The 11682-nt window shown below is 42.4% G+C and overlaps 1 pseudogene; it reads right to left on the reverse strand.

Annotated features, from left to right (window-relative positions):
* Positions 1 to 646: 646 nt before the first annotated feature.
* LOC121978659 lies at positions 647 to 11411 on the reverse strand (annotated as a pseudogene).
* Positions 11412 to 11682: the final 271 nt, after the last annotated feature.

An 11682-nucleotide genomic window follows, 5' to 3' on the forward strand; every position in this document is an offset into this window, starting at 1 on the left:
CGCTCGTTTGTGTTCGTGCCGGCGATCGCGTCGCAGTAGAGGGGAGAGGGATCCATGGCAGACTGGGCTCCGGTGGTCGTCGGCGTGGTGCTCTTCGTGCTTCTCTCGCCAGGACTCATCCTCGAGGCCCCCGGCACCTACCGTCCGGTGGAGTTCGGAAGCATGCGGACCAACGGCAAGGCCGTCGCCCTCCACACCCTCATCTTCTTCGGCATCTACTCCATCATCATCGTCGCCCTCCACCCCCACATCTACACCGGCTGATCCGATCCGATCCATCCTTCTTCCTGTAGGGTTTGCCGATCATCTCGCAACTCACATGTACCCCATTCCGTGTTCTTAACTCTGCTCCGACAACCGATTTCTAATTTTCATCAGCAGTAATCGAATGCTTATTGGCATAGATCAGACGATGAGATTTGCGAGCTTTGTTTCAATTGCTTGTAGTTTCTGGAAACCCTAGAAGAAGACAATCGAATGCGTTGTAAACGACTTTCTACTCGACGTGCCTTATTCAATTGTCTTGACTTGGCTCAAAAAATCGATTTTTTTTTATTAGCAGTAGCAATCGAATATTTATTTCCATGGATTTATTCAGAGATTTTTCTGCCTTGGTTGAATTGTCTGTAATTGACGATAATATGCTCCTCTCCTCTTTCAATCAGAATCTTTCATAAAGAATTTATTTATCTAGAAAAGAAAAAGAAAAAAAAAACATCCTCATCTTGAAGGCATCCAAATTAATGAGACAGATTCGTTATCTCTATCCCTTTTCCCAGTCTCTTTCTCATAAGAATAGACAGGTGGAATATGGCATCTCTGAGAAAAAAAAATTGGGAACTAGGCCTTCAAAGTAGAAGTTGGAGAACTTGCCTTATCCTTTGAGTGATCAGACTTTTTAAGTCAGGAAGTTCGATTTCCCATAGGTCCCTTAAGCTCTCCACAAACACCAGCAGTTTGAAGCAATGGCACCAAACTATGAGCTAAAATTTATCATCCGGCACTAAACCTCTCTGTATCATTTCATCATGAAGGCAAAATGCCTCTTTCACATTGTCAACGGAAACATGACCATTCATCAAGGTTGTATAGGTGGATTTATCAGGTTGGACTCCTTTCTTAATCATTCTCTTGAACATGGAATTAGCTTCTCGCGTCTTCCCTAGCTGACAAAACCCTAAAATCACCATATTGTATGTGATAACATCTGGCATTACCCCTTTGTGTTCCATCTTATTGATCAATTCAAAAGCTTCAAGCATCTTCTCTTCCTTAACAAACTGACAAATCAGTGTATTGTAAGTAATTCGATCGGGGAAGACGCCATTTCTAATCATCTTCTTCATCACTTTTTCAGCTTTTGGAGTATCACCAGCTCGACAGTGCCCTTTAACAATTGAATTGTATGTCACAAGATTAGGCGCGATTCCATGTTCCACCATTTCATCCCAAAACTTGAAGGCTTCTTCCATTTGACCGAAACTGCAGTAGTAGTCTATCAAAATGCCATAGGTAAAGCAGTTGGGCAGAATTTCTCCGGCGAGCATGTCAGCCCACAACTCGGTTACCTTATCCATGTTTCCTTCTTTGCAGCAACCGGCAATCAAACTATTATAGGTGACAATGTCAGGCTTCAAATTGTTGTCGAGCATTCTATCGAACAACCTCAAAGCTTCCTCGACCTCGCCATCCTTGCAATATCCATTGATGAGAGTCGTAAATGTGCAGAAGTCAGGGGCTGTTCCTCGTTCTACCATCTCAAGAAAAAGCTGATATGCATCTAGCAGTCGCCGTTCCTTGCACATCCCATTCAAGATTGTGTTATAGGTGACGACGTCCGGCAGACAACCATTCTCTACCATCTCATCACGAATCTTAAGAGCTTCAGAGGTCGATCCAAGTCGGCAAAATCCACGGATGACCATGGTGTAGATCACATTATCAGGAACTAAACCGATGGCCTTCATTTCTCGGAGATATGCTAATGCTCGATTCATATCGCCTTTCTTTGCAAACAAATTTATCATAGAGCTAAAGCTGACTATATCAGGAACAAGGCCGCTGCCGGTCATCCTGTTAAAAATCCTCAAGGCCTCGCCGGCGTCACCGAGCTTACAGAACCCGCCGAGCAAAATGTTGAAAGTAGAAACGTTGGGCACCAAGCCACGACCCAGCATTTCATCCAGCAAATCTTTGGTTTTCTCGTGCTGCATGTTTTTGCAGAAACCATTCATCAAAGCATTGTAAGTTGAAACATCTGGCTTCAATCCCTTATCGGCCATGGAACTCAGCAACTGCAGCGCCTCTTTCAGATGCCCCGCGCGGCTGTGGGCATCAATCAGAGTATTATACGTCACAAGATCGGGAAAAATTCCTCTTTTTGACATTTCGGAGATGAAAGATTCCGCCCCGTCGAACCTACGATCCTTGCAGAAGACGTTCACCATGATGTTTAAGGTGTAGATGTTGGGACTCACCCCCATGTCGACCATGTCGCTGTATATTTCCCTTGCTCGGTCGATCCAATCCATCCGGACCGATCCGGAAAGCAGGCTATTGCAGGCGTCGATCGAAACGGCGAGACCTCTAGCCTTTAGCTCCTGGAACGCCTCCGCAGCTTCCCTCGGCTTCCTCGCCTGGACGTAGGTGCGGATCAATAGATCGAAGACGGGGGATCGGGGGCGAGCGGAGTCGTTGGCGGTGGAAACTAGTGCGTCGACGACCTCTGCCCGGGATGCCCCCTTGCGGCGGACAAGCCGGAGGAGAAGAGACTGGGCGTCGGAGAAGCGACGGCTGCGAACGCAGATGTGAATCATGGTGCAGAGGGTCTTGGAGGGTAGCTTGCCGCCATGGAGCGGAGTCTGGGGCAAAGGAAGGTTCTTTTTGAAGGATCGATCTAGGGCGTCGAGCGGGATGGGAGGCTTGAGCGGACTACGAAAAAGAGAGTTTTGAGGATGGAATTGGAAAGGGGCAGGAGGAGGAGGAGGAGGAGTGTGGATGGCGGAGGAGGAGCGGTGGAGGGCTGCGCGGCGGGTTGCGTTTCCGACGGAGGAAGACGGCGCCATGGTGGAATATCACTCGACCTCTTGCAAATTGGATCGGATTGGAATATCACTCCCGTGGATTGAAAAATAAAATAAAATTGTATATTCTGCGAATGATAAATTAGGACGTCACATAAAAGTTAAAAACTTTATACCTCTTGAAAAAAAAAAAAACAAAAAACAAAAAAAAAAAAAAATATTGTAAGAGTGTTACACTTTTCACTATATATAATTTCTATTTTTCTTCCATATTCTACATTATACATCATTAAATTTTTATAAAATTTAAATTTATAAATACTAACAAATTCCATATTCTACATTATACATCATTAAATTTTTATAAAATTTAAATTTATAAATTGCTAACAAACTTCATGATCTCATATTTTTTAAACCTTCAAACCATATATATTTTTTTCCTAATTAAAAAAACATCTCTAATATTATATTTAAATTAAAAAACTTATTTTAATTAAAAAAATAAAAAAAATAGTGAAGACCGGTATGGAACCGCTTATTGGCAAATGAGAAAAAAGCTCCCACCCACTATGAGAACAACCCAGATACTCTGGACCGCTTTTTATGATCCAGAAGATGATCCCTTGATATGAATTGGTGGAAATGAATGATCCCCACCTATTTTATGAATATAGATCATTCATCTCACCAATCACAAGTCAAGGGACCATCCTCTAAAACTTCTTCCGTATTACCACATCTGCAGTGGACCCACTGTGGATGCTCTTAAATTCATTCGGTTTCCCTTACTCTGCTCTAAAGGCGTGGCAAAGAAAAATTGGGCTCTGCCTATGCAGGTGGTGCCCAACTTGACTCCACCCCCGGCGGACCCTATTGACCCCCCCTTAAGTCATGTTAGAACATTATGGGTACCGGCAAGATCGAATCTTTCCATTGCAATTCTTTCAATTCGGAATTCCCGTTCTGGATTCTGGATGACAGGAAGTAACCTTCCCATTATCACATTATCCATAAATCGGTCAAATTTTAAAATTCTTTATAAAAAATTAATTATTTAAGTTAATCGATTTGATTAAGTAAATTTTTGAACCAAACTAAATTTTTAGATCCTAAATTTTTTAAAACCAAAACTAAATTTTATTTTTAAAAAATGAAAAAAAAATTAAAAACAATTAATTCAATTTTTGATAAATTAACTAATATTTAATTTATTTAATTTATTTTAAAAAATTGATAAAAAAATAAATTCAATTCGATTTTACCCAAATACTCATCCATATCTTCTCCCTTCCGAGCCGTCGGAGCTCTTCATCGATGGGATCCTCCCAAACCAGCAACTCCCATTGATCAGTTCCAGTTCTGCCACACAGGCGGCTTCTACCCCACCTCCTACCTCTTCACCCTCACCTCCCGCTACCACCGCCCATCTCCGTCCCAAGAAAATCTTCACCCTCACCTCACCTCACACCAGTGACGGCCACCTGATCCTCAAGAAGAACCGGTGAGTTGGCAGCGCTGGGAGCCTTGCAGAGCTCAACATCAACCTCTGGCCCTTCCCCTGCAGCCACTCCGCCAGCACTGCCCACTCATCTTCCTCCATGGAGGGGAAGCCACTCCGCCAGCACTGCCCACTCATCTTCCTCCATGGCCACCGCCGCATCCCCACAAGGCCAGAAGCATGCCTTGCTCGACGAGCAACTCCCAAGGTGAGTCCACCAGACGGCAGGCACCACCAGCTTGAAGTGGGCACCCACCGCTGGTCAAGTGGTGGCGACAGCAGGGGCATCCGCCTTGGGAAGAAAAACCCAGTGTGGAAGGTACAAATGAAAGAACCCAACAGCAACAGCAACCAGGGAGAGCCGTGTTCGTTCGCCGGCGGCATCCTCCTCGGGCAGACAAACCCAGAGTGAAAGATACAAAAGAAAGTACCCAACAGCTACACAAATCAACAGCTACATCAAGCAACAACTACCGTTGAGTGGCAAAGCTAAGAAAGACGGCAGCGTAGTTATGGCGCCCAATTTTCAGGTGAACAAGCGCATGGAATAGCAGAATAATAAATCTCTCACAAACCGGTGGCCCCAGATCTGCCGTCTTCTTCAAGTTACCAGCTATGTTTTCTCTCCCAAGAACGTCAGCTACTATTAATTATCTGCATCGACGCAATCTTCGAACTTTCAACTTGAAAATATGAGCACTCGAAATTTCACATCTCAACAAGCTTTTGAAGTCTTGTATTTTTAAGAAGAGAAGAGGATGAGAAGCCAGAAGAAATTGGTTTGAGTTTCAACAAGGAGAACAAAAAAATGTATTAGGGAATATTATCTGAAATGACACAGAGAAATGACAATAGGATGGCAATGAATCAGGAACGAGATTAATCTAACAACCTTAAAAGCTCTTTCTAAATAAAAATGACCCATATTAGCTAATACAATAACCTCCGTGAAGAATCCCATATGACAAACAGGGCAATGAATGTGAGCCAAAAAAATAAATGACTACAACTAGAATTCCCAAGGTGAGCCAGCAAAGTTCACCCCAAAAGAGAAGACAAAAAAAAACAAAACAAAACAAAAATGACCTCTCATTCACCAAATTCTTGCTGTTTTAGCACCCCTCAATAAATACGAAAGAAAAAGCTCACACCACCTCTTAACTTACTGCAACTGACAGGTTAGAAGTAGAAAATAAGTGGATTAGTATAAGCATATTAGCAGAACGCTAGTACCTTTGGCCCTAGTATTCCAATCAATCTAAGCACAGAAATCCCAGAACCATCACCGACTAATTTCTGCAATCAACATGTTAGAGGCTCAAAAGTGAAGGATGTAAGCAAATTCATTGAGCACATTAAGGTTAGATACCAATCAAACAAGGGAATGTGCAACTTGATAAACAAATAAAGAAAATTGGAGAAAGAAATTGAATAGATGCAAAACAATTTGATAAAGCATACGTTCACTTAGAAGCCACTGATTTTAGTTTGAAATTAAAATATCAAGAGAATGGAATAAAAGAACCATGCAAGCAAAAAATTATTCTTAAACAAACTATAATCTGATTTACCACCTTTAGCCTGACCTCTGCACGTGCACAAGTTACGCAGGATAGCAAGTGTTAGCAAACTCTATATAATATAAAAAATGAAAAAGAAAAAGTAAAGCTATGAAGTTTATATTTAGAGACTCCATTCAGATGAATTTAAGAGGCTGGACCAGCAAAAACTGTCGTCATATGATTATTACCATTTAACGAATTCTATCAATGTTCGCCAGACAATTTACCTGATGCATCACTTAAAAACAACTCAAATAACAGATCTTCTGCTGTGGCACAGAAACTTTAAACCATATTAGACACCATAGAAAATAAACAGATAAGACAACTAGAGGTAAGTTAACCAATACCCATGAAGTGGTATGGCAAACAGCTCAGCCTCACAGGAGGATGCTAAGAATGCATGTCAACTCTGCATAACAGAAGCAGCTAAAAAGTAGTAATTTTTTTTGTTCGAAGTATAAGAAAAATCTCACATTAATAAATGTAATTAGCTTCATAAGGGAAACTATCAAATACTGAAGACAAGCCAAAGGATTAGTCCCAATTGCAAATTTAAACATAACAAGAGTATTTAGAAAGAGATCCTTGAGGCAATAATATAAGAACAAATGCAGATGAACTAGAAAAAGTTTATGGCCGCCTGCCGTCTAAGAGTAGAGAGCCAATTTTCCTGCTGGATAATAGCACTGTTAGGCATAAAAGAAACCAGTTACAAATTGACGATAAATCCAAACTTAGTGACCACTTCTAGCCCCAGCAGTCTCTGCAATAATCAGAATATACAGCAAGATAAGATGTGAGTTCCAAACTTCCACTAGTTGTAGTTATAGCAATAGGAAAGAAATTGAGAATTTAGCTCCAAGATATCACATGCCTGACAAAAACCACATTAAATGTCAATCCGAAAATGTTAAATTAAAGCAGTAAGATAGCAGAAAAGACAACTGTTTAAATCACTGCTCATAAGTTGCTACTAAATTGAACAGATGCATAGAGAGTGATATGGAAAATATGAAGTTGTTGTCTCATTCCGACTGAGCACGTAGCCAGGATAATCCATGCCTCAACTGCCTTAATGAGACAAATGAGTAATGGGAATAACAAAGGCATTAGAGGTAAACACAAAATCAACAAACATTTTTCTTGAATTATCAAAACGTGCATAGCTAAAATTTGTAAATGAATCTAATAAAATAAGACATGCATAAAATGAATCCTACAGATGCATGAGAAATTCAGATCATTTAAATAATGGCACTGAGTGGAACAGACAGACTTATGTGTGCATTGAGCATGTAAGAATATGGCACATTAAGCAGATACTATGTATATATAAACGAATCAATATGAAACTTAAGAAACAATCTGTATTCATAGACATGTGATGTGTAGAAGATATCAATATCAACCATAAGAAAAAAATCTGCATTCATAAACATGTATGGAAATGATCGCTGAGTGTATCCTTAAAATTGAGCAGTTTATTGCATACATTATATTCTTCTTTATCATTATAATTTTTCAAAATATTGTTTGATATTACCTGCATATGCCCCCACATCCCACATGTGCATTATGCAATAGGTTGCCGGTATACCGACTACATAATGTATAAACTTTTTGAAAGCTTGAAGCCCCATGCCAAGTTAAAATTTTGATTTACAATACATAATAAGGTTTGTGTCCAATAATTCCCAATCTAAGGGATCAAACAGTTTCAATTTACAAACCATCTTAAATTCCTTCTTAGCTGCTTCATGTGGTTGGTTATACACGTGATAAATTTGATTAACAAGTGTGTAATATGAATAACTAATTTCTTCTTTGTTTCAACAAATGAACATTGAAGAAAGTAAAACAAATTTAAATTGCCAAAGATTATTCAAATGACAGCATGGATGAATGGACCAAATTCACCTCAAAAGGCTAAGTTTTCATAGAAGTCAGACTTCATATCAAGTAATAACACATTTGGACTAGTCTAGAATGCATAAGTTCCTGAATTGAAAAAAAAAAAAACAGATTTATTTAAGCAACATCAACTATTTTAGAACCACATATCGCCTTAAGTATTAAAGCAATATGTAGCCCCCAGGGCGTAGCGCAGACGGTGGGTGCATGGTATCTCTGGCGTAATGGCCAGGGGTCGATTCTCAGGAACTGACGACCTGGAGTTTACCCCGCCATGCGCCTATGGCCTGTGTACCTGCATGAACCTCCCTCCATATCCTTGGGGCCGGCACTAGGGGGGACGCTAAGGTAGCGGATCTAACTTTATTAAAGCAATATGTAGCTTCCAATCTTAACATTAAGTCAAGATAGGAGGACTGGGTCCAACTCCTGCTAATCTAAGTAACTGAAATATATATAATCAGCTGACCAGTAAAATTAATTTAGATATTAAACTGATCCAATCTATTGGTTGGACATGGAGTATTGGAAATATGATGCCCACAAGCAAATATGGAGTCAGGCAACAAGAATGTGAAAAAACACAAGATAAAAAGCACATATTTTTTCTTTATATGGCATTTTGATTACTTCAATTTAATATTATATCTTCATAGATCATTTTCTAAAGCATATAAAGAAACATTTCCAATAGTCAACTTTCTAGATCTGCACATTTGAATAACTTTTTTTGTCATTTGCATTACCGGCATACTTAGATTTGCTTATACTATGATTCCCAATCACGTGGTCACTAGTTAATCTGAAACCATAACACATTACAATACTAATCTGCATCAAGTTATACCATGTAAAAGCTATGATGTCTCAAGGATTCAACATGTAAATAATGAATACCAATCTAGTTGAAGATTTGAGAAATAACGGTTTTCCAATTTATTAAGAATGCTCAAATCATGTACTAGTATCCAAAATCTAGTCTAATTTCTTCGATGTATGTTATATAGTGCAGATCATGGTGTGAGAGAGCGGCTACCTGCACTTCATAAACAAAATCAGAAAGGCCAGTTAAAGTACCTTGATAAACAGCAGCATCATTTCAACTCTGACATTAATTTCTCATATTCTGCATCTGAAGCATGAGTAGTTGATTGTTCAGCAGAGGATGCAGGCTGAGGTGGCATTGCACTATGGGCCCATGGTACATTCCCAATGCTCTGCGTGGGATCAAAACTATGAGGTGGCACAGGTGGCGGAACAGGAACATAATAAGGTGCATAGCCATAAGTTGCTGGAGCAAATGAAGGTGGAGGAACAGGTGGGCTAACTCCCGGTACAGAACCACTACCATACATATCAGTTGGTACAGGGAGGCCAACAGTAGTACTAGAACTCTGAGGTTGAACTCCAGGAGGAAGGTTCTGCATTGCTTCACTAGAAGCCATATTTTGACCTGGGACACCAGGAGGGGCTGTTTGTTGCTGAAGGGGATACTGCATGGTATAGGGAGGCACTGACTGACCTTGAACAGGGGTGTACATGCTAGAACCGGGGGGAGGTGGAACATAGGGTGCATAAGGAGGAGGAACAGGTGGTCCCCAGGGAACTGGAGCATAACTACCAGGCGGAGGTGGTGGGTTTGTAAGAGGTGCGCCAGGCATGTACTGCTGAGAAGGGTATGCACCAACTGATGCTGGAGGAGCTGGAGGAACCGACACCGGTGGTGCTGTAGGCTGTGGTGGCTTGCCAGCCACACGAACAGCTATAGTTCTTCCTTCCAGATGATAACCATTCATACTAGATATTGCCTGATTAGCCATAGATACATCAGAGTACTTCACGAAACCATAACCTTTACTAAGTCCAGTGATTCGATCCTTGATAACCTTTGCCATTACAATATCACCAAAGGGGGAGAACAACCTAATCAAGCTATCATCGTCAAAAGCAGGAGGCAAATATCCAATATAAAGATTTGTTTCATCATAGTCTTTCTTAATCAGACTTTGTACACCACCAAGATTAGTTCCTGGAGCACTTGAACCAAGAAGTGGCAATGTAGAACTCTGCTTCGTGGAAGACTCTGGACCAGCACCACCAAGCTCAGCTAAAAAGTTTTGGTACTCATCGTCCATCTTCTTAACTGTTCCTTTCATGGGGCAGTCAATCGTGGGATGCCCACCGTCACCACAAATTTTACAAAGAACATCGCTCTTAAATGTTGAACTGCGTGCAGGACAAGCATACTGCCTGTGTCCTGGCTCACCACACAACCTACAGAATTCCTCATCCCTGATAGTTCCATTCAAGGCTGCAAGTTCTCTCAGCTGCTGTCTTTTGTGTTCGTTCAGCACCTCGTCAACCGGATGCAGAAGTTTCTCAATCATGGCAGCAGCAGCTTCTAGTGAGTCCTGTGTCTCCGCTTCCACCAGGACATGTAAATCTTCATTCTCAGCTGGATCTGGCTTGTAGTCCCTCTTCTGAAGTAATTTACCTTCTTTGATAGACCCTTTTCCCCTGATGACGATCTTTGCCCCTGTCTCCTTCTCCATCCTTTTTTGTGTATTTCCTCGCGGACCAATGATAAGACCAATGAAGTTATAGCCTGGATACTCCTTCATAGGAATATAGAGCTTCTTTTGGAGCTTTGGTGGACGATAATCAGCAGGAGGACGGAATGCTGGGTTCCGCTGAATCAGTTGGGAAATAATCTCCTGCCGTTCCTTATTCAGCCTCTCCCGCGCCCGATACTCACGAGTATTGATTCGGATGCCCATGTTATCGTAGATCGGCTCAGGGGACGGCGACCGGGCACCCTCAGGACGATCATCTAGAGGCAAGGTGGACTGCAAGCGACGGCTGATCTCAAGAAGCCTGAAATTGAGGGCCTGTACCTCAGGATCAAGATCTGCAGTGAACTCCTTCATGAAGTCTGGGAGCTGAACGACGGGCTTCGGCTCTTCCTCCGCCCATCGGGACTTCCTCTTCCTACCACTACCATCGCCAGCTGCATCGCCACCGTTCTGATCGGCCTCGGACGGAGTGGGCTCCCACCGGCTACGCCGGCGACGGCGGCGACTGCTAGCTTCCTCCTCGCCGCCTGAGGCGTCCTTGTCAGTGCCGCTGTGAGTGACCGCGTTTCCGGATATCACCTGCCGGTCATCGAGCTTCGCTGGGAGGGCATCCTGCTTGGCTGGGGTGATGAAAGGGGGCGCGTGGTCCTGGTAGGGATCGAATGGGGCTTCGGCAGGGGGAGGCGGGGGGAAGCCCTGATCTAGGGTTTCATGCACCGTCAAAGGAGGGGAAGGAGGCGTAGAGGGGGGCGGCGGAATTAGGGTTTGGAAGGATCGGATTTCGGCGGGGGCTTCGTCCATGAGTGAGAAAGATACGCCGACTAACTGGACGAACTAGAACGAGAAGAGATTGAGTCGCCGTGCGGCCTATTTATAGGATTTTGATTGGACTTTCCGTTATCGTCACGGCCCATTAAGAGAGGTCGGTGTACAGAAATTACTCGTGTACAAAACACACGGTTCAAGTTCAAACAACTTAGTGTGCCTATTTGGGCACGGCCCGGCCCAATAAAGAGTTTGGTTTATAGAAAGAAGGGACTCATGATTGCAAGCCTCCACCCTCCAAACAACTCAGATTCTAGGCAATGACTCAACGAACCAAATCTTCT

This window comes from Zingiber officinale, chromosome 4B (assembly GCF_018446385.1).
Source record: "Zingiber officinale cultivar Zhangliang chromosome 4B, Zo_v1.1, whole genome shotgun sequence".
Classification (NCBI taxonomy): Eukaryota; Viridiplantae; Streptophyta; class Magnoliopsida; order Zingiberales; family Zingiberaceae; genus Zingiber; species Zingiber officinale.